Source organism: Tympanuchus pallidicinctus, unplaced genomic scaffold (genome assembly GCF_026119805.1).
Source record: "Tympanuchus pallidicinctus isolate F22 unplaced genomic scaffold, pur_lepc_1.0 scaffold8, whole genome shotgun sequence".
Taxonomy (NCBI): domain Eukaryota; kingdom Metazoa; phylum Chordata; class Aves; order Galliformes; family Phasianidae; genus Tympanuchus; species Tympanuchus pallidicinctus.
This window is the reverse complement of record NW_026294802.1, coordinates 35,997,206-36,021,664: the sequence shown is the minus strand read 5'-3', so window position 1 is coordinate 36,021,664 and position 24,459 is coordinate 35,997,206.

Below are 24,459 nucleotides of genomic sequence, written 5' to 3'. Positions count from 1 at the left end.
CTTGTTTTGTACCAGTACTGCCTCTGGCAGACTTCTAGTCAATTAAAAAATACTTCATCAGTGTTTTGATCAAACTAATTTAGAGGATTATTTTTCCTCCATTCTCTGTTATTTTCTCGTGAATACCATAACAATTTGTTACTGAAAAAGATCAGTTAAAAATGATAATTTAATTCCATTGGATTCTGTGACATTGTAGTACATGACAAATCTTCAAAACTAACCACTAAAGATATGACAAAACAATACAGTAAAGCAGTAAACAAATGCTTTTGAGGATACCAGCAATATAGGCCAAAATGGGAGGCTAAGTCACCAGTTTTGTCCAAAAGCCATGCAACAAAGGTTCAACAGCTGGGACTATCTTTGTAGGTGAAATACACCTGACACTTGAACATTTCATGTCTCTAAGCTCTACTTTATTTTCCTGTCCAGGTTCCTATACCATTTAGTAACCAAGTACACTGGCACTAAAGAAAATGTTTACCTTATAGCACTTGAATGAATACAGAAGCTATAGTATAGCTGATTTCCTTCAGCTTATCCTGGAATGCAGAATATCAGGATCAATCAGAAAAATACCAATCTCAGTCTGCCACAAAATGTTAAACTCTGTCAATATTATGTCTGCCTTCAGAAAGAAAAAGGTAGTAGATCTCAGTATCAAATAAAACAACTGCTCTTTTATTCTGAAGAAAAAACAAGAATGTACTACTTATTTGTTGATACCTTTTAATACCTTTGTTGATACTTTTAATACACCTGTTTTACCACATTTGTGGTTACAGATAAGTTTGATTTCTGTTTACTAACTGTGGATTTCAGGTCACACAACGAGCACATCTTCCTTTCTGACAAAAAATCCTATCTTGCATACAGACCAAATGAGATTCATCCTCTGCTGTTTATAATTTCTATTCACAGCCTTATCTTCATCTCTATTTTTATTTTTGTTTTCCTGTTCTAGTCCTACTCCTAACAGGAATACGGCTCACCTTACCACCTCTTCTTTTCTATACAGATAGGAAAAAGTACTTTATGGTTTAAAAAAACAGCAGCAAGCTGGAATATATAATATATGTTAGCCTTAGAAAATGATCTAGTTACTGAGGTGAAAGAAACTACATGTTAGTTCTGGAACACCTAATCAGCATCAAAACATTTCTAAGTCAGATTAAATACAGATGAAACCTGAAAGGAAGGGCACGTCTAGAAGAGTTTTCTTGTACCAGCCTTGGAAATCAGAAGCCAGAGGAAACTTTTTACAGGATTCTAAACATCTAAAAAGAGAAGAGTTAAGGTATTTCCTCTCACACTGAATCCTACTTTTACTGCCATAATTTGGTCCTCACTGACAGAAGTTCATATGTGCCATCCAAACTGCATGCAGATATTATTTGGAAAGATCCTAACCCTTTTTGTCAGAGAAAGTCTGAGTTGACTCTCCATGCAATTTGAAATTGTCCAAAAACAGGTATCTGGCACTCACTTTTTTTTCCTCAAAAGGATGACTAATGTCTAAATGATTTTAAAAAAAGACATGAGAAAGAGCTCTCTTCGAATGTTCATTGATAGTTAAAAGCAATTCCTGCCCTGAAAAAATAATGATATCTGAATGGTGACATATCTTGTTCACATAGTTACAGACATATTTATAAAATTCTGTGCTTTGCAGTTCTTTGTTATTCCTCGTTCCCTCTATAGCTGTACAGAAATAGAAGTAGATCAAATGTCATCTTTTGGTTTATGCACATTTTTAAATATACATAATTTATATATTTGTGTGCATGTTTAGGAAAGGACAACTTGTCAATTCAACATTCAATTTTCCGTTTTTTTTTCAGCATTTAAAATATATATTCATTCCTTAATGGTCATAGATCTCATTTGTTTCCATATCCTTGGGAGACTTGTGCACTGTGTTTAAAAAATCTTTGTGTTGCTGAGAATTGAATTTGTAATAAATGGACAATCAGGTTTTAAATAGCATCTGGATGCATAAATGAAACTAAAAAATTAAAAATAATCAGTAAGGTCTCATTGAAGTTCTAAACTGTTCACAAAACACCTAGAAATTCCCAATAGTTACTTTTCCTATGTCTTGTTTCTTGCTTCTGGTTTTTATTTCATTAAATTTAAACAAAATAAAAGATTTTTTTTTTTAATCATGACAATTTTAAGGATTGTGACCACAAGAAAATCTGAATTGAGGAAACTGTACAAATTAGAGTCATTTACACAATAATTAAGAAAACAAGTTTTTATTATTACATGTATGTATTTTTCCTTAAATTTAAAAATAAAATCATATTTACATTTCAGAAATAACCATTAAAGTAGGGCTATAATAAAATGAGAATGGTCTTTACAAATGAAATATTTGTTGTCAACCTTAAAATGGGTTTCTGATTTATCAGTGCATATACAGACCTACAGGAAAACAACATATTTATGCACTACATGTATATAAGAATGAAATTATTAATGCTATTTTGTGACTAAGTATGAATCTGGCCTTTATCTAATATGCATATATATTTATGTGGCTATATTTAACTTCTGTGTCTACCTCTAACTTAAACACTGTGGGATTATTTAGTTTGCTATCTCTGCTGTCCAGCTGGAAGACAGTGAGGCTGAGGAAGAGACCTGCATCCCTGCATGCATGACAGTCCTCGGTTTGGTTGTCTGATGGAGCACAGAAAAGGCTGGCCTAACGACAATGCCTTACTTTATTAAATCACAGATTTTTTCAATTAATGCAAATGCATGCCTGTCTAAAATATTGTTTGCTGTTCATATTAGAGATATATATTCTGGTGATTCACCAAGTTCAATGAAATTAATATCACAGAGCCCCTGCCTTTCCATTACTTAAACATTTTTCATACCTTTTCCTACCCTCATGGTATGAACTACACTTTTATTTTATACAATGACTCAATTTCCTGCTATATGCTGGAGCTTCTGGGAAGCTATTCATAATTAGAACACTTTAATACCCACAATAAATATTTGCAGTATAAAATATTTTATGTTTAATTCTGTTCATTATATAATTATTTTATCTACGCATTTTTTCTAGCTTTAGTGAATTAGAAATTACCAAAATATTAATGGAATGCGGTATTGTACAAGCTAGCCAGTTATACTGAACTATGTATTTATTAGAAATATTTGGAAAACATGCATAAAAATACCATTCTACACAAGTGTTTGCATGTATATGTTTGTGTACATTCACATTGCCTTCTAGTGTTCGTACTCCAGAATAAAAATTTTGCTGGGTAAAAAATTTAAAGGAAGTTCTTCAGTGATTTATTTCCAAGTCACATGGTAGACCATGGTATATATATCCATGGTCCTCTAAAATTTGTATGCTTCAGGAAAATTCCTTTACAATAGTGTTATTTTTAACTTTTGTTCTTAAAAGAAATTGAAGAAGCATTAATCAAACTGTCACATTATTGTCCTCAGACAACAAAACAGAACGAACAAACAAAGAAAAGATTGCAAATGATGCAGTATCATTCAATATCATTTTTAATGGGTTTTTTTTTTTTTTTTTTTTTGGTAATTCAGCAAGATTTTCTTAACAACATTATCTTTTGCTACATAAACTTCATGAGTTCGTAGACTAACTAGATTTTTCATCAGTTAGGAAAGTCATTTCAGTGTTTGGAAAACCTATTTATCTTGGTGTTTTAATAGGAAATTGATTGCGAGCAATACTTGAACCTCTTTACCCTACTTGCCTTTTCAGCTACTTGAATTATCAGTCCTTCAAACTTTCATACTGAGAAGGATTCATGGAAATAAATTCAATCCTTACTTTTACCAGCTGAGGGTAATATAGTAAATATTAATGTGTTTCACCATCACATGTATCAAGGGTTGTCTATGGCTTTTTGCCTTTTCTCACAATAAGAACAGATATATAAAATAATAGATTACACTTGCTGACTCATAACAGTGAGCAACATATTTTGTTCACTCATAACAATGTTTGAAATTACTATTTATTTATTCATTCTTTATCTTAAATATAATTTCTACTAAATAGGAACTAAACATCACAAGGAACTTTCTGTTCATTTATTGACTGAATTTCACCACCACTTCATAAAAGTGAAAAAAAAAATTCTGCATAATCATATAATTACAAGAAATAATATTAAAAATCAAATTATGAAATGATCATGATCAGTAAAGCAGGTAAGTTTTGTTTCTACAAAAGATAGCTTATTTGCGCTCATAATTAAACTTGCTTTATTAAATAATATCTTTTTTCTAGTAATCAGGATTGCAGTATTGCTACAATCTTTTTGTGTTGGTATTTAATCCATACTTATTATTCATACAGTTGAAATCTTTTGTATATTTGTTGTTCCTGAATTGGTATACAGAGAATGCATAACCACCATTTTTATTGCATCTTATAACTTCCCTCTAAAATATACTGTCTGCTTTGTTTTTTGTGGATTTTTTTTTTGTATGTGTTATATTTGGAATATTTCGTTGTGTTATCTAATTCAAAATAGTAGTCATTATCTCTTTTTTTAATGATTCTTCCTGATAGAGTTCTCCACACAATATTATTTTAGATTTCAAATATGTGTATATGGTTATAATCACCAATTGCCGTGTTGCTCTGTATGTTGTGTACCTGAGGGATGGTTGTGTGTATTTTCCTGATGCAAATTACAACCCCTCAGGAAAATTCTATATATCAGATGTTAACTGGAAGAAAATGTCAGTAATGAACATTATGAAGAGGAATAAAAATCAAACAAAACAAAAACATCCAAACTATTTGAAATTTCTACTATGTATATATTTTTTCAAGAGAAGCTTATTAAACGTCCACTACAGTTTTTGTTTTTTTTTTTTTAAATTCTGCTTCTCTGACTAATCTGGAAGTTTCTTCAATACATCTTAAAATGCAACTCACTGTGAAGATGAAGGCACAAATATATTGATTGTAACAAACAAATGTGAGGTTTACTGCAGAGATAAAGGAGGACAAAACCTGAAATTTTTATTTGTGACTCTACAGCAGTGCTACAGCTCCTTTGTTGGGAACCATAAGAAAGATGGCTAAAACATCCAGCATCTTCATTTCAAAGAACTGCACCATTCTCATGTCTGATAGATTGTGCAGACCTCTGAGTTCTGATTTCGACGTGCACTGAGTTGAAAAAGTCAGTTGGCTTGAGTTTGAGGGAGGAATTTCAGGCACAACTTTCTCCATAGAGTTTCCCTGTGATTTAGCTGCTCAGTGCGTATTTCTGAATGGCTTATAGGAACTCCTAATTTTTTTCTTTTTCCTGAATGGAATGATCAGGGGCCTAAATTTCTGCTGTTTTCTACTTCAGATCAAAGGCAGTTAAACTATGTAGTGAAATACTGTATTGTAATTGTTATTATCATAATTGTTTTCTCAATTCTGAACTATTTAAATTATAACATATCTAAATTGTTGATAGAATTATTAAAATAGTAGCTCATATTTAAGAAAATATGACAATAACAATTATAATACAATACTTAATAAAATCACCATGTAAATACCGTTTCCCTTGTTTATTTAAGGACTATTTGGTGACCTCCAAATTTTCATCAGAAAGCATCAGTTATGCTCCTCATAAGCAGTTTCTATGTAATTTATAAGATGGTCGTAAAAGAGGAGCACAATAGGTAAGTCCTCCACAGTATTCAGTTTGGTTGCCTTTGGAGTAATGATCTTGAGAAATTTTTCAATCTTTCAGACAATTTGTTCTCAAGAAACTTTAGATTTCATAATACTGGCTTTGATAATACTAAAAGAAATTCAATAGATTGGAGATAATCACTTAATATTAAACATTTAATATATCAATTTTAATTTTAATATATCAATTTTATATGAATTTTATCAATTTTTCAATTACTCACAAAATTGCTGCTATTTTGTCTTGATGCTCTCATGTCTTGCCTGTCAGCAACACTTTTAATTCTTCTTGTAACTTAGTTCTTGATTATAAACCAACCTCTTAACAGGCAGTAGAGCAGCAAACCTTTGCAATTTCTTACAATAAACTTAAGAGCAATAAGTGTTGTAGAACTTGCATCAATACTCTCATCTCTTGGCTTTGTACTCTCAGACTTGGAGTACTTCAGGTATTTCTGCCAATTTGAGGAGCATTTCTTTATTCTCGTGTCTTTACTTCAGTTTACACAAAAACGTATATGAAGTTTACATTCTACTTTCCTTGTAATGTAATGTTTCTTCATCTTACGTAATATATAAATTAATTGTGGATATTGGTTTATCCTGAATAGCTTTGCAGCTTATTTGTAAATTAAACGGTAATGTAATTCTTTCAGAACCCTGTGCTAGAGAGAACCATAGTCATCTTATGAGTTCTGAGGGACCATTTATAGGTTCCCAAGGAATTCAGGGCACTCTGCTACCATTTAAATTAGTGAGTATAATCTTCATAAAGGGTTATGAGCTTTTGCATGTATTAGGAAAAATTAATCCCTAAAAAAAAAATTACTAGAATGACTCTAGGGATGTATACACTCCACTTTGTGTGATTTAAGTTAGTCCCTACTAAAAATAAAATTTTTACTGTAATTTGTTTTAATTTCGTTGAACTCACAGTATAAATATACAAACAGAAGGGAACTAGGGTCTAGGGACTTCATTCCTCTCTTTCTCCTTACAACATGACTTAATGTACATGTACCTGCTAAAGTTAATAGCATATATATATATCATTACAAATTTTTTTTTAACGTTTATGTAGCAATTTTAGAATGAAAAAAATAAAATATAAAATAAAATGAACAGAAGTTAGAATCTCTTCTCAGCAATACCACTCAGCCTTGTAGGATCTATTCAGTCAGCCTAGCTATGTGTGATAGATATCTGAGCTAAGCAATGCTTTGAGATGGAACTGCTTGAATTGATCTTGAAAATTAGCACCCTGAACTGCGCTAAAATGCCCTCAAAAGGCTCTCTTCAGTTTCCTAAGTAGAGGCATCTAGTGTTATTTTAGAATCCCTGGAGAGGTGAAACATTTATAGAGAGTTGTAGAAAATATGAAGAAATTATTAACTGGCTTTCACAGATAAAGCAGAATTAAAATTTAGCAAGCTATTAGCCTTTTACCAACATGTTAACCTATAAGCTAAGTGCTGCTAAAACACCTGAATGTCTGGCCAGGTTGCCATCAGTTAGGAGAGGGGATCAACTTCCTATGCACCATGGTGTTCCCAAATTTCATTTTTTACCAGTTCTTTTGAGTCTGACGGACAATGACTTGACACAGTGTTTTACAGCCAGGCTGACTAGCTTCTCTCCTTCTTTCTTTAGGATTATACACCTTCATGTGGTGCATAAGATCTACATGGTTTGTTTTTAATTGTACTGCAGAAAGTAGTTCATGAAATGGAGGCAGTTCAATGAAAGGCAATGAAGAAAAGGCCAAAATATTTAACCTCTTTTTTTTTTTTCCTTGGTCTTCACATACATGTTTTATGTTTATTTCAAGTAATCAAACAAGAGTTTATGGCAATAAGTTGTCATGGAGAAGTCTGAGGACAAAGACTCAATTTTCCCTGAATTATTTTCTTAATAGTCTGGAACACACCATTGCTGTGTGCACTTGCAGCCTGGAAGGTCAGCATTATCCTAGGCTGCATCAAAAGAGAGATGGCCAGCAGGGAGAGAGAGGGGATTGTCCCCCTCTGCTCTGCCCTTGTGAGGCAGTAAACAGTAAACAGTGCAGACCCATTTTAACCAAGCACCTGCTCAAAAATAAATAAATAAATAAATAAATATAGTGTTAGCTGTGGTAGACCCTACAGGATGTAAGAAATATATGAAAGCTTATTTTTAAATAAAAATTAAAATCCAACAAAAGTAATAAACATCAAGCACTTAGTCTTCTCACATTTATCTGTGGCAAATAACTGTTCAAGACTAATGTAGACCTTCTGACATTGGTTTTACTTCTTCCACAATATAAAATCTTCTGAACTAAATCTCAGTCATTCCAGATCAACTGGCTACAAGCTGACAATACAAGCTATCATCCTACACAGTTGGTCAGCTCCAGTCAGAGAATCACACTGGTATTTGCAAATACACGAAGACATAAACCAAAATGTCAGTAGTCAATGGTGTGAGGATAGGTCATGTAAGGAATCTGTTCCTGAGGCTTCCTTTTTTTTTGCTTTTAAGGGCTGCCTACTCTCTGGAAATAAAAAGCCTCTGGTAAATTGTAGGTTAAGCTTTGGGTCAGTTATTTCATTAAACAGCTGCAATTTTTTCTACAATTTTTTTTTTTTAGATAGATTTTAACTATAAGACCTAAAGATTTGGCAGAAATACATGAGTAATAATTCGACTCAAAATTCACCTTTCATATATACATATATATGTACGTAACTATATATGTAGCTCACTCCAAACATAATGCCTCCTATTTATTTCCATCAAAACAGGGAACAAAGAGCACAATAACACCATTTGGTAGATCAAATACCCAGCTAAAAAAGAATATTGTTCAACATAGTCAAAAACACCATCAATTACGCATTTTTGACAGTCCTGAACAGGAACTTGCATACCATGCTCATAAAAATCTGCACCATCAGAAGTGACTCACTGTCACTGTTGCTCCTGCTGAATTGCACCACCTGCCACCTCACTGTGCTCACATTCAGTATTTGGTGTCCATAAACATCCAGCAAACACTGATGAACATCAGTGGGTTCAAGTTTTCCACATAGAGGAATCCAACAAACACCTTTTCTTCATTTGCACTTCTATGTCTGACTGCCTCTCTGCTGCCTTCTGTTGCACAGCAACAAAATGTAAAGAAATGTTGGTGAAAAGGTTCAATCTCTACTGCCATACCACAACATCAGCTTCTGATATTGTGGACCATCATAATAAAATGGGAGGTATTACTTTCAGCATATCCAGATGTGTATATATTTATATCCAAGTAGACTTATATACTGATGTACACGTATATTCATGTATCCATACATGTTTTTATATTTTAAGCAAGTAGCTAAGCACCACACTGTCATTCACTTATTTCCCCTTACCCCAAGTAGAGGGGAGAGAATCAGAAAAAAAAAATAAAAAAAGAAAAGAAAAGAAAAGAAAAGAAAAGAAAAGAAAAGAAAAGAAAAGAAAAGAAAAGAAAAGAAAAGAAAAGAAAAGAAAAGAAAAGAAAAGAAAAGAAAAGAAAAGAAAAGAAAAGAAAAGAAAAGAAAAGAAAAGAAAAGAAAAGAAAAGAAAAGAAAAGAAAAGAAAAGAAAAGAAAAGAAAAGAAAAGAAAAGAAAAGAAAAGAAAAGAAAAAAAGTAGAAGTTCTGGGTGGTTTAATAAGACAGAAAAGGAAGGGAAAAAGGATAACTGTTATGATAATAACATGTATGTATACAAAAGAAGTGATGCACGATTGATTGCTCACTATCCTCTAACTGTTGTCCTTGCTAGTCTCCAAGCAGTAGCAGCCTGACCAACAGACTTCCCACCATTTTCAAGCTTTTTCTGCTTGATGTCATATGGAATAGAATATTCCTTTGGTCATTTTAGATCAGCTGTACTTGTCCTTTCCCTTCCCAATAATTTGTGCTTCACGACACCCCTCACTGGCAGTACAGTACAAGAAACTGAGAAACTGAAATATCCTTGTTTCTGTACAGCACCACTCAGCAACAACTGAACTACTGATGTGTTATCAATATGATTTTTCCCTAAAGCCAAAAAATAGATCTTATCAGGCACTATGAATGCAAAATCAATTTCATCCCAGCTGAAACCAGAACATGCTAGTTTTTTCATTCGTTTAGCATAGCATGTTAACTAGATTGTTGATCAAATTGACTATGAAAAATGTTAGCATGGGAGTGAGTGTCTGATTATTTAATATAAAGAACAATCAGCAACAGGAAATGTAAAGAAAAAAGGTTGAAATACTTATTGAAATTGAAGTCTACTATCTCTTTTTGGATTAATGAAGAAATTTTGTTAAGGATAAGAATTTTAATGAGTTTCAACTACTCTAAAATTTCTTGTAATCAGTGAGAAGTATTAGTACATGAGAAGTGGAACTAATTCACTTTCAATAAGTTATCAGCAGTCCTGGATAACTGGGGAGGTCTCAGTTGACTGCGGGTTAGCAAATGTGACTCCAATCTACAAGGAGGGTGAGAAATAGGATCCAGGAAAATACTGTCCTGTTGATGTGACTCCAGAGCCAGGGAAAGTTACAGAGGAATTAATCTTGAATCTTGAATCACAAGGCACATGAGTTTACAAAAGGTAGGACCTGCTTAAGTAATCTCTTTGTAACAAAAATAAACTTATTTTAACTAATATAATGATCTCCTTAACAATCTTATCAATTGATGAGCAGAATAAGTAATCGTCTACATGCATTCGTGTACCTCCTTCAGCTTAAAAATGAGGTTTTTTGCAACTCTTATCCCAGTTAGAAAAACTCTCAGCATTCCTCTGGGTTTTTTTCATACTAACATGCATATTGTTTTTATCTTTCAGATAATTATCTTATTACCTTTGAAAGTGAAAATGTCACAGTTACGCTCTGATAACACCCCTCTGGAGTTGAGAATAACTATTATACCTATTTAGAAGACAGTTAACAGAGGAACGAAGGTAGAAGGTTCTTTCTTCTCATTAAGGTAGCAAAAATGCAACAACTAAATTTCAACATAATCTGAACAGGTTATCTAGACTTTCTCTATTCTAAGCTGAGCAAAAGAAGAAGTATTTTCAGAGGTTATACATATGATACGCACCATAAGCATGTGTCTCTCTTTCCTCAGAAAGTAGACAGGTTTGAAACAGAAACACTATTTAAGTAAAATGAAATCTATGCCAAGTAGCTCCTGTAGAATTCTACAGGATATCTTCAATGGATCAATACTTCAGTGTTTCGGGTCCAGATGTATGGATCCTTTCTTCCTTCTGTGTGGTCATTTATATCTACCTGCTCTGGAGATCTGGAAGACAATAGTCAAATGATCATGGGTCACTTGCTTCTAAGCTGGATTCTGTAATTACCACTCAAAGATTCTGATAAATATACAGTGTAGAAGCAGTAGTATCATATAGAATCATAATGAATAGAATTACTATCTAAGGATAATATCTGTGGGACTCCATTTTTTTTCTGACTTCTTTACTCTCATGTAGGCAGGAATGAGTATTTTTTGCAGGTCAGTACCATCTTCCACGAACAGATATTTGCAGTGACAACAACTTCCTTGTCTGGAAATGGGAGTAATTCCAGCTGCCCATTGGCACTGTGTTATGTCACATTTGCTTAAACATCTATGATAACACAACCCAGTATGACACCTCAGTACAGCATACTGGCTTAGTGTTAAGAAATGAAACATAAATGGAAAGTGAAGGGCTAGGGAAATATTGTGTCATCTCCCAGACTAGAATCTGCAAAGAGAAAAAAGCACAAGAGTCAAGATTTATCAGAATAGGAAGAAAGACAGACAAAACATTTAAAGATGTATGTAAGACAAACTCCACTCTTAAATGGAAGTGAATAGAAATAACCTCTTTAATTTCCAGCTGCATACAGGAGGACAAGCAGCGTGATAGCATCATTTAGGCACAGATCATTAAAAACATGAAAATAATAGAGCATGTTATTCCCCAAATCATTCACCTACAGTCAAAAGGAGGTGAAAAAAGTTCAGAGCAGTATGTACATACAAGGGTCACAGGATCTGTAGATGCTTGAGTGTACTAGGTCTTACAGGAGACTATGTGCCTGGACATTAGAGTACTGGCAAGGGTTGTGCTCTCCAGTTTCTCTTTTGAATGTGGTTCATGTTTGATGCTCTGTGAAATGTCTACTGTTACTGAGGGCAACGCTGCAAATTCTTCATAGATAATGATTTCTGTTATAGAGCAGCAGCCTGAAGCATAAGAGACATTGTGGAACTACCAAAGAAAAAGAAAGGAAAAAAAAATAGAGCAAATAGTGTAAACTGTGATTTTTCCCATTACGGCACAAGATGTGACAGTTCAAAGTATATGACTCAATCAAAACTGCTAGTACTTTGTCAGGGAGAACAACAGGCATGTAGATTCATTATTGTCAGGACTATTTATTAAGGATCCATGTCTGAAACTGTTATCGAGGTTTGTGGTGGATGAATGATCTTCACAAAGTCTTGATTACTTATGTGTACTAGTTGTGTGGTTAAACATATTTCTGTAATCAAATATCCCAGTTTTTTTAACAGTTTGTTAAGCTTGAGAAAGGAAGAAAGAAAGGAAGGAAGAAAGAAGAAAAGGAAGGAAGAAAGGAAGAGAGGAAGAGAGGAAGAAAGGAAGAAAGGAAGAAAGGAAGAAAGGAAGAAAAAGACAAAGAGGGAGACATACTCAATTCACAGCTCTGATTATAGCTAACAGAATTCTTCAAAATCATCTCCACTGATGTCTCTCTAACATTCATTCATTTGGGAATATAGTTTCTGCTGCACAAAGCCAGTCTGTATCCCACAGTTCACATGCTCTATCTTTTCTTAACACAAGTACACTTTATTACAGTAGAATGATGAATTGAAAAAGCCTTATTTTATTTTCCATTTAAAAATATTCTATAGGATATTCTCCTCATTGTTGCTCTGAAATCTTTACTGTCCCATATGCTGTCGTTTTTACTCATTAAAAAGAAACTTTCAATTTTCCTTTTTTCAGAAGCACATCAGAAATCCAGTATAATTCAAGATTATTTCTTACCAAAGAAGTCTGGGCATTTCATTTACTAACTCCTGAAGTCAAACAAGTTGTGCTGATTTGTACTTTATACAGTCAGTATGATAAATTTCAAGCTATACTGGTGGAGGAATGAGAATAATGGAAAAATTATTCATGAATAAATTATCTAAAAACTTTAAAGAAACCATACATATTAAGTTCTCCTATGCACTCCGGAAAAGAAATAAATGATAAATAAATATTTCAGGAGAAATTAATTCAAATAATTTATTTTAAAATAATCTATGTGCTCATTCTGTATTAAAATAATTGATCTCACTCGCACCTTCTCAGATTCATAATAAAATACAAAAGAAAACCCCAGTATTTTATAGTCATGCTCTCATGCCCAGATTAATTAAGTTTCTTCAGTCAAATAATATCAACTGAAGTCCTCTTTTATTTTCAGCTTTTCTATACCTTCTCTTTTCTTGAAGTGGGGTTTTTTTTATAGAATTCAATAAATATTATTACAAATATATATGGAAATTATTTACTTACTTTACTTTTTGTTTACTTTTACTTTACTTTTTGGAATTACTCAATGATATATGCTTCTTATTTACTCTAATGATGTATACTTCTTATTTAACTAAATAAACAATTACTTAGATCATAATCACTTTTATTTTGTGGCTAGTTTAATAATTTATTTCTGTTGAACGTAAATACAGTTCTGTATCTTGATTAGACACACCTGTTTTTCCTCTGTCTGTCTTAAGTTATTCACACAGCAACTCTACATCTTAAGACATAACTCTCTGGTGCACTCAGAGCATGTAATTAAGTGAGACTGCTCTGGGCATGCAGAGTAACTGAAGAGCATATCTGCAGTAAGTCTAGCACATTGACCTATTTTGCTGGTAATAATTCTTCTTTAACTGAGAGCATTACCTCTTGCTTCATGATAGTACTTCCATCTCTGCTTTGTAGAATGAGTCATTTACTTCTACAAGATGTCAGAGGCTGAGCCAAAGACCTCCACTTGACATTTTTTATAATCTGTTAGGGACTATCCATTCAATATCATGAGGAAATTGCAGTATTTATTGCTCAGTGTTGTGAGTTCCTTTACCTCGTGTGTAATCGTCCCTAAATATTGTATAAAATACTCTGCATCTGAATTAAATACTTGATTCATTGCTACATACTGTGACAACTCTATCCTTTTGTAGATTTTGTCACAGGTGTTCCAGTCAGTTAATTAATCTGATAAAATTTCCAAAGCATACAAAACTCCATGACTAATTTAAACTTGTCAGATTCATCTTTCACCTAAGATACAAGTCTATACAACTGTACTGTTCATTTAAAATTATTTTTGTTATTGATTTTTTTTTTCCACATTTACAGTTTAGGTCTCAAGAGCACCAGTGGAAGAAGATATGTAACACATTCAAAGCTTAATCAGTGTAAATTGCCTGGAAGCAGCCATATGCCCTACAGCTATTTTTCTAGTTAAAAATAGCCCTAGACTAGAAACAAGAAAAGAAGTGTAACTATACACAAAAACTAGGCAAACATCCTTTTATTTCTTTGTCTTCAGAACATTTTCTAGTTGTGTTTTTTGACTGAACATACCATACTAATTGTGTGGAAGTATAGTTATATATTATATACATGAAAGTAAGCATATACATAAATAAGAGTGTGAATAAGATTTCAGGACGAAAAAAAAGTGGGCATGGGGTTCTGATATTACTCCAGAATTTACATCTCAAAGGTTTTGCAATTTCTAATTCAGAATCTCCACATTCCATTATCCATTTCAATGAGTTTGTCATACCTTTAACTGTTCCACTGGGGTGTTAAGTCAAATTGTTCTTTTTTTTATATAAATAAACATTACTTACTTACTGAATCCTTGTTGCTAATCTCTCAGGTGAGATAAAAATTCTGATGTGGGAATTTCCTTTTACTTCTGCTCAAATGTTCAAAGATTTGCTTAATCTCAAAGTATTTTCATGCAACATGTCTACAGAAAGATTTTCAAAATCAGACACTAAATTCTCATTTTATACATTTATTTTTGAAAATATGTATATTTGAAATGAAATACATTTACAGGCTGATACGCAAGTGTCTGTTATCTAATAACGATCTCATTTCTGATTTCTGTACTGGAACAATTTCAACTTTACATTTCTCTCGGCTAAAAATGTATCTTTTCGATTATTTCTTTTTTTCCAGATAAAAATCACTATGTAAAAATTATTGAAAATATTTCTACTGTAATTAAATTGCAAGAGTTTTTCCATCTCTCTAGATTTTAAGTAAAATATAATTTAAAATGCTTTGACATATGTTGATGAGAAAAATATCATGGTATTTTTTTCAACTGAAATAATTGGTTTAATATTTATTAAGATTAATTATTCCACAGAACAGAATAAAAGTTTATTTTTGGTTCTGCCCTCAAATTTACTCAAATTTGCTGACTTTCATGGTATAGCTTAAGAAAAAAATCCTGAGCAATGAAGGTGAGATGACTGGTTGGATATAGTTTTGTTATATTTGTAGGTGAAACTTTCTTCATTTCTAGTACTTTCCTTTAGAATATCAAAGGTATTTGTCATGGTGTTGAATGTTTCAGCTATTCACTCTATCAAACCACACATTCAGGATAAATCTCCTAGCTTCTCAAGACTCTTTTCAGAGATGATATAAATCAACATAGGTCCATTAAGCACAATAGAATTAAACCAAATATATTAGTTGAAGTTCTGATTAATATGCTGTCAGCAGGGAGTTTTATTTAAGTTTTCAAGCATCCTCACGAGAAGTTTTCCCCGAGATTCTCTCCATGTTTCATGGGTAAATATCTAGAACTAGGATTATGAGAAGGCCTTTTAGATTGCTCTTCTTGTGTATCAGGTTTTGTAGACAAAGCCATTCAGTTGTCCAGATGTTCAAGATAGTCTCCTTAAAATAGAATTCCTCCTATCAGATAAATGATGTGATAGCAAAAATAGAACCATTCCAGGTGAGTTGAGGGCAGAATTTCAAAACAATGTTCCTTAATATAATTATGCTAGGCCACAAGTTAATGTCCACATTTTGCATCCAGTTAAGTATTGAAGTTAAGAGAGGAAGAATGTATAATGGAATTCACTCTGTGATTTTTGCATGCAGAATCAGAAAATGAACTATCAAATGTTAATTTCTCACCTGCAGCGTTTAAGCTTCCTTAAATTAAACATAAACTCATGAATATAATTTCCTATGATAAAGGATAGGAAAAAAGATTTGTTTAAAAACAAGCAAACAAACAAAATAAAATAGATTAGTAGTTGGATTCTGTAATTCCTACAGTGCCTCAAAAAAAATCTCTTCTGAGATACATGGACCTTTGATATATTTTAATTATATTATCATGAATATATTTTTGACAACCTCATTTTGTGATTAGTGTTATTGTAGTCAATAATTTTTCCGTAGAAGTAATTCTTCAGAATATTTTCCTAAAGATATTAAGATAAAACATATCTTAAAATTAATGATAACGCAGTGGCAGTATAGAAAGATTATGTAAAGATATTACATAAAGATCCTCCTCTGACTCTCCTGAACTGTTGGAACATGAGAAAGTAACCTAAGGAAATTTTTAGAGCTTCTGGAAAAAAGATATTGATAAGTGATACTACTTATTTTGAAGGTACTTTTGTATGACTGGTTTTATGATTTTTTGTTATCAGTATTCCAGTATCCAGTATCAGTATTTACATTTCCCCAGGAGGAGATATAACTCTGTGCAAGGTCACCTGATGCTCTCTTCTTCGCCTGCTCTTCTTCGCCTGCGCTTCTCCGTCTGTGCTTTGCCGTCTGCTTTTCTTCATCTGCTCAACTGGACTGCACTTCTCACCTCAGCGTTGTGGTGAGGCCTATCCACCTTTCAGACACACACTCTCTCTCTCTCATTATACTTTGCTGATACTATATTTAGTAAATTAGTTTGTTCCACCTCAGATAATAATACTGAAAACAACCATTGGCAGAAGAGGTCATTCACGGTAGCTGATACTATGAATGGTGTTGCATCAGCCAGAGAGTCTGCACTTGAAAACACAATGCAGTATAGTGCTTTCAGGAAATAAGCCCAAATTACTGCTGTCAGAAATGAGTGTGAAACCAAATCTTCCATTTCCAGGGTGAATGCTTGAACCGCTGCAGGATAAACAGTAGTTGAGTAAATCTGACCTTTTGTTTAGGCCTTTGAGATTTGATCCTCTACCAGGCTTCCCTCTTCCCAAGATTTCACTTCAGCATGGCCCAGAGCCATCACTCTCTGCCACCTCCAGGGGCAGCCCCCTACATCTCCTGGAATTTGGCCCATGTGGAGACACCAGCTCTCCCTGCATTCTGATGTATACTACCAGCATTTGAAAGAATTGTTTTACCAGCTTAGGTATTCACGTGGAAAAAGGCTGCTGCAAATCACAGGAAATTAATTAAATCTTAGTCAGGCACGTTATCTGAAAAACTGGGACAGATATTAAATTACTTGTTCAGACTGTATTTAGCCTTCTACGACAGATTTTAAAGGAATGTATATGCTATTCTGAAAATAATTTGTTTAGAAAGGAAAAGTTTTTAGCTTATTGATAATGAATTTAACTCATACAGGTATGGACAGTGTTTTTTAGACATAACACTATAAAAAAGTAGTAATGCTTTAAAATATAGTTCATTATTCTGTAAACAGAATAATTTCTTTTTTAGTAGGGAGCAGGAACTGGGATAAAATTGCTTTTCAGGGATTTGAAAAACAACTCTATACTCCAGCTGTTTTCAGTTTTGCTCTCAGCAGCTGCCTGAGGTCATTTACCTTTACTTGCATTGACCAGTTCTAATTTTTCTTATAAAGGTAAGTATCTAAGTATCTAAGTATCTAAGAATATCTAAGGATGAATTTATATTTGCATTCAACTTTTTTGACATTAGACAATTAAGGAGCAGTAGCATCAAGCTTAGCATTTTTAGAAGAAAGAGCACAAAAATGAGTACAGTATATCTTATGAAAATATCTTGTAGACAGTCATAAATAGAGGACATATTAAATGTTTCTCATAGCTCGCTAAATCATCCTGGAAAGTATCTCACTGTGGTGTCTTATGTTGATGTAAAATCAGTTGGTCACTTGATCTGCCTAATATTAATATTAATGTGTTTGGAGGAATCCATTTGTTTGGTCTTCACAGAGTCTCAAGAATTATGAAATTATGTTTTCCACTTATATGAATATTTAAAGAGTAGCTGCTAGTAAACTTTCAATTATTTATTCCATGACTTTATGAAGTTAAAAAGGAAGGTGCAGAACTTGGACAAATCTTCACTTCTCTTTTTCATTATAGTGGGTAAAACCTACTATAGGGTGTGGCCAATAACATGCATGGAGTTGACTGCCAACATGTCAATTGGCATGTATATTTTTATATTTCCACCACAAAATGTCTATTATGTGAATTCTAGAAGGACTAAGAATAGACAGCTGTTATAAATGGGCAAACATCATAATGGACAAAAATGCTTGAGAGATCAGCTTTGAATCTGACCAAGACTAAGTATGTCTGCCATTCAGACGTACTTCTGTAAGTAATTTCTTTTTTAATAATATATCTTTTTTACGCACTGTTTAGATTCATGTTCCTATGTGTGCAAAGCTGAAAAGACTGCATAACCATGGTTACATGCTCTGGACAAGAACAAGACATTCCTGCTGCTTCTGATGTTGAAATATGCATGAAAAGTTAATGACTATAAGAGTACAGAGAGAAGAGCACTCACATCTCAGGATGGGATACATTCAAAACTTTGCAGCTATTAAGCTGGGGGTGATTTAAATAGCCCTTCTAATTTGGTCTAATCCGCTTGGACCCTGAGTGTGCCATGCTAAATACTGTGGATGAAAAGAAAGGCAGGTTCTCTCAGTGACTCAGAAAAGCTATAGTTAGAAGCACACACGGAGAGCAAATTAGAACTGCAGATATGACCAGCTTAATGAGCAGTATTTCTTAGGAAATAGCACAATGATCCGTGCTCTGTTGAAAGTTGGATATTGTAATGATGAAGAAACCTCACTTAAGAGTGTTTTTCATGATATGAATATGAATAAAATGTAAAAATTGTAGCACCAGGTGAATAACAGAAGAGTTATCATCAGGTGAGGATGAAAAATAACAGAATTCTCACTAGGAACAAAAACAGAACTAAACAGTGACAATGGAAATCTCAGTAATCTGGACATTTAGACTATGAAAAAATCTTCTCCCATCTACACTGACAGAAGAAAGACAGTTGGTTAGAAAGAACAAAACAAAAATCTACCTTCTTTGATTTATTTAAAACTGTGCCTTATCACATTTTTGGGAATTACTAGTAATCTCCAAAATCACAGAAAAGAAAGTCTTAACAGTATCTGAATAACAAATCAGTTCTCTTGAATTCATAAATTTACTCAGAATCGACAGTCTAATAGATTGCAACATCACATATAGTAGCACAGAAGAAAATTTACCTGGTGTAAAGGCAAATTTTCCTCACAACGGAATAATTTGTTATGAAAAACAATTTCTCTCCACTGACAGATATGAAGTTACACTCTCCTAAATCCTAGAAGAAAATAACTTTCTGATGCTACATCATCTTCATTCTTTCTGCTATTATTTCGTGTTTATTATTTATCACAACACTTATGGACCTTCTTCAAAACCAGGTATCTGACTTACAAAGCAATGTGTAAGCACAGAACATCAAAAGCCAGTGTGCCATGGTGCTAGTGGATTTTCTAACTCATATAGGCAGGAAGAGGAAATCTTTTGCCCTCTTTGTGTGGTAAAACAATGTAAGACAAAATGGTCTGACTTTTTCAGCTGCTCCAAAAACATCATCCACAATAGCTGAGTTTCATTTCCACTTTTCATGCCAAATCCGTTCACTGCTGTCCAAAGTAACGTCTTCAATGACAGAAAACTTCTTAACTTCATTGATATATTACATTGTTAACTACACTGATATACAATATTAACAGTGTACAGTATTTTTTTTAATTTTAATGTCTGTGTCTTTCACTTTTTCATATCTACTATAAACTTGCTCACAATCTCCATCAGACTGGTTATTTTCTTTTGAAAACAGCATCTATACCATTTCTACAAACATTGCACATTCACTGGATGACGGTTAACCCAGACAACACTTGGCCACATTGTCTGTCTGGTCATCTAGTACCTGCAGCTTCTAGGAGTACCATTTCAAGGTCAGAATGCACACAATTTTTAGATATGACAGCTCTGACAAAGTGGTCACCAAGAGTGAAACTGTAGCAGGAGCTACTTAATCCCGGATGTCATGAACGGAATCATTGATTGCTTACAAACAGGAGCTCTAGACTTGAGTGTTTTTGTGCCCCCTGGAGTCCGTATGTTTGAGATCTGCCTGATATGGCAGTTTTGCTCTGCCTTAAATCTTTTCCACCCTATCAAGTGCTGCTCCAAAAGTAATGCCTCCTATTATATTGTGCTGACCCACAACATCAGAGGCAGATTTTGGTGGTATGGCAATAGGGGCTGAACCTTCCAGACAATATTCCATTACATTTTGTTGTCATGCAACAGACAGCAGCAGAGGGGCAGTCTGAGAAAATGGTGCTTGACATGGAAATGCATATGGAGAAAAGATGTGTCATTGAATTTCTCCATGTGGAAAAAAAATGGCATGCACTGACATTCATCAATGAATGCCAAATATTTATGGAGAGCAAAGAGTGGATGTGAACACTGTTAGGCAGTGGGTGGTGCAGTTTGGCAATGGTGAGAGTGGCAGTGACAGTGGTCATTCGTCTGCTGTATAATTTTATTTTTTTTATTGAGCATGTCATGAGAGCTCTTGCTCATCATTGGTGAAATTGCAAAGGTAATGGTAATGACTGTTGAAAAATAGTGTTTTGCAGCTGAGAATTTGCTCTATCAAATAGTGTTATTGTGCTCTTTATAGCAGTTGTATTTTCCATGTAAATAAGCAAAAGAAATTACTTTTGAAGAAAACTACATACATCCTCTCCTTCACTGTTTGACTTTCACATGTCTCTTTTTCATTCAATATCTGTACAAAGAAATCCACTTGGTATTCTGCTTAATTAAAGTATCTTTCATATCAACATGATAAAAGCTTAAAATAAGCATTTATCCTATAATATTTACTAACTTACAGCTAGCAACTTGCATTGCAATTAATAGGCAAAATTCTGATTGCATGATTCACTATTAATTTTTTTCTTTCAACCTAATTTACTTAGAATCTGTACAAACAATGGCTCCCTAAGGAGATACAGCAAAATATACCATCTAATGATGAAAAAATATATATTAAATTATAACAGAGTTACTGATAAAAGACTCTTTCTGCAACAAGCCAAAAATCTTAAGAGATATTAAGCAATGTAATTATGTAGGTACATCTGTAATATAATTGCATATAAATTAAGAATTCACCTAGGGAGACTGGAGAGTGGTCATAGTTTTAAAATGATTGACAGACACGTTAACATTCCTTGCCCCAGGAGAAAGATAATGAATTCAGTGTTTTCCTTTTTTCCCTACTTCCGAGGACAATGTTAGTATGCTCTTTTGTTTGTGATGCTTAACCTTGTCATAATTAGTTGACCAAAGTAGAGTCACTTACAATACCGGTCTTGTTAATAACTAATTGAGTTATTGTAACTATCCTTAAGCTTAGGAAAAGCCAAGTTAGGGAAAAGAATGAGTAATGTAAACAAAGCAAAGTAAATTTATTTCAAGAGCTTGCAGAAAAGATAATTTATGTTTCAACTGATTTTGAATTAAAATGTAGTTTATTTACTCGTGGAATTGAAAGCCAGAGACATTCTTCAATATGCCTTTTAAATCAGATGATTTTGTTCTCTGGTTTACTTATTATAGCAAGACCACTGATGCAGTCATCAAAAATCTTTGATAGAAGATAGAAGATGATCTGACCTATATGATCATGTTATTACCGCCTGATGGACATCATTATTTATATAGTTTTTCACAAGTAGCGTGTGAATCACAGACAGCCAAAATTAGCTAAAAGTATTATCTCGAAACATTATTTTATCTACCATTACCAAGAAAAACTGTCATGTTTTCATCATCCAGCAGTATTTAATATACACTTATTCCCATCTCTTCTGAAAAATATGTGGAAAAATTAACACTTTTCATGGTAAAATACAAAGGGGTGCACTGCAGTAATGGGAAGAATAGGAAACTAATAGGTGATCTAACATCTTATTTCATAGAATTGATATGATGTACATTGGAATCTTTATTAAATGCTTCCTTTATGCCTCTTCATTCCTTTTTTCCTGAAAAGTGATGTTAATTCCATTAAAAGAGCAATGCTTGACACAGTAAGATTGCTATAAATTCTGATACTCTCAGAATTGCCGAATGTGTTATACTTGACTTTCTAGTTCATCCCATAATTATAAAACTAAACTGTTGTTTTTTTTTTTAAGTTTTGATTCAAAGTCTACTATAAGTAGAAGACATTCATTCAAGCTTGATAGTCTCTAAACATGCATATCTTGCCCTATTTTTGATATAAATCCATGAGCAATAAATCCTAAATTTTATTCTAGAACAACTTAATAGATTAAGTAATCTATTATCCATTAAAATAATAGCCTCTCTGGTCTAACTACTGTGAACATCCCATAAAAGATGGATTATCTAATAAATAGATAATTAAACATAAGGTCTGTGAGACCTGTTTGAATGTGTATCTATTCTTGCTTCATAACATTAGTGTATGTATGTTAAATACATAATTTTTAAAGAATAATTTTTAATGAATACTTTTTAAAGAAATTAATTGGTGAAGTGATCTAGAAGTGCTTCTCATATACAAGAGAATTGTGGTCATATTTCAGCTTTTCTGTTCCTGATAAATCACATCAGGAAATGCTATCTATCTCTGTGGAGCAAAGTGATCACATATGAAAAGCAGCATCATAGGTTCCATTTCTCCATCAAAGGACGATAGAAAAAGTTCAGAGAAACACTTCTTCCACTCACCCAAAATCTGTAGTGTACCATGGTAAAAATACTTTCCTGTGAAACCTTGTCCTGTCACCATTGCTGTTGCCAACATCCCAATCAACTTGTTTAGTGCCTGGGGAAGGAAATGGTTGCGTACTGAGCATCTGTAACTTAGGTTTAATTTGAAGTCCAAAACATGTATGGTACTATGTGTTATTACATGTAGAGTCTCAATATAATTATAAGCATTCAATTTCCCTTTGAATCTTTCTTATTTCATATCTACCAACATCATCCTGGACAATGAACTCCAAGGTCCTCTTATATTCATTAGAAGGAATTATGTCCCCCTGCTTTTATGTTATTAACTTTACAGAGACTTCTGTTCTAATGTCACTGAGGATTAAATTTCCCAAAGAGAAAACAATTATAGACTGTAAGTAAACAAATATACAAACTATTTTTTTTCTGAACCATAATGAAGATGGCAACATTTTGTCTGCAATAGACAACTTTCTTTTTATTGTACCGAGCCATAAATTCACTTAATTCAATTCTGTGACAATTGCCTCTTTTGCTATCTTTCAAATACATCTGTATTGTCAAATAAGTGTCAAGTAACAGTCATTTGAATTAAATAAAAATTTGTGTTTCTCTAAAACTGTTAAAAAATTGGAGATTATACTGCAAGTATTGTTGTATTTTATATTTAATAGTAGGAATTTAGAACCTATGCAGTCAATTTTCACACTTCTGATTATCAAGCTATGAAAGCAATTTTTATTGCTTTGCACTTTTTCAGTGCACCACTGAAGAAAGTAGATCTTGTCAATCAAAATAAAAAGAGGTCAATTTAAAAAATTGAGTTGTGTTTCTCAGTGAGAAATGAAGACCTATGTAATGCTTGCAGAACTGTGCAATAGGCTACAACAGCATTGGTTAGAGGTAAAGATGTGTCACCTAAAAGGGTAGTTTTTTCTTTTTTTCTGATCCTTTTTGCTCATACTTATTTTCAGGTACGTGTAAAACTATTCTGGATATGCATTAATTTATTATCTCATCTAAATCTGTAATGAACTGCTTGTGCAGTATTAAGGTTTTTACATTTCTGGATGTTTAACAATAGGATTATTTTTAAGTTATGTTGCAGCTAATAATAGAGTCATTCAAATTTCATTTTTAAATAAAAACAAACAAAAAAAGAGTATCAGCTAAAAAGTTAAGACTGTGTAAAAGTACAGAAAGCTGAGAAAACTATTTGTTTCACACAGGTGGGTAGTATTTGAAAGTGGACTTTTGTGCCAAGAATACCTATCAGTACTGACAAAGTATCCTGGAATAAATTGCTTAGAACTTTATTACAGCACTTTTACAGGACTCATAAACACCTTTCCAAATACCTTTGGCCATGTGTTTTCTTCATGTTGCCTATAAAGTTAAAGTAATTTATAACTCTGCCACTTCTCTATAAATTGATGTTATGAGTGGCTTAAATTTGTCCAGTGTGATAAGCAAAAAAATCATTTAATTTTATGTTATCTATTTTCTGGATGAGTACATCTGCCAAAATAGATTGCTCCAGTGGGTTAACTCAGCTTTCAGACAA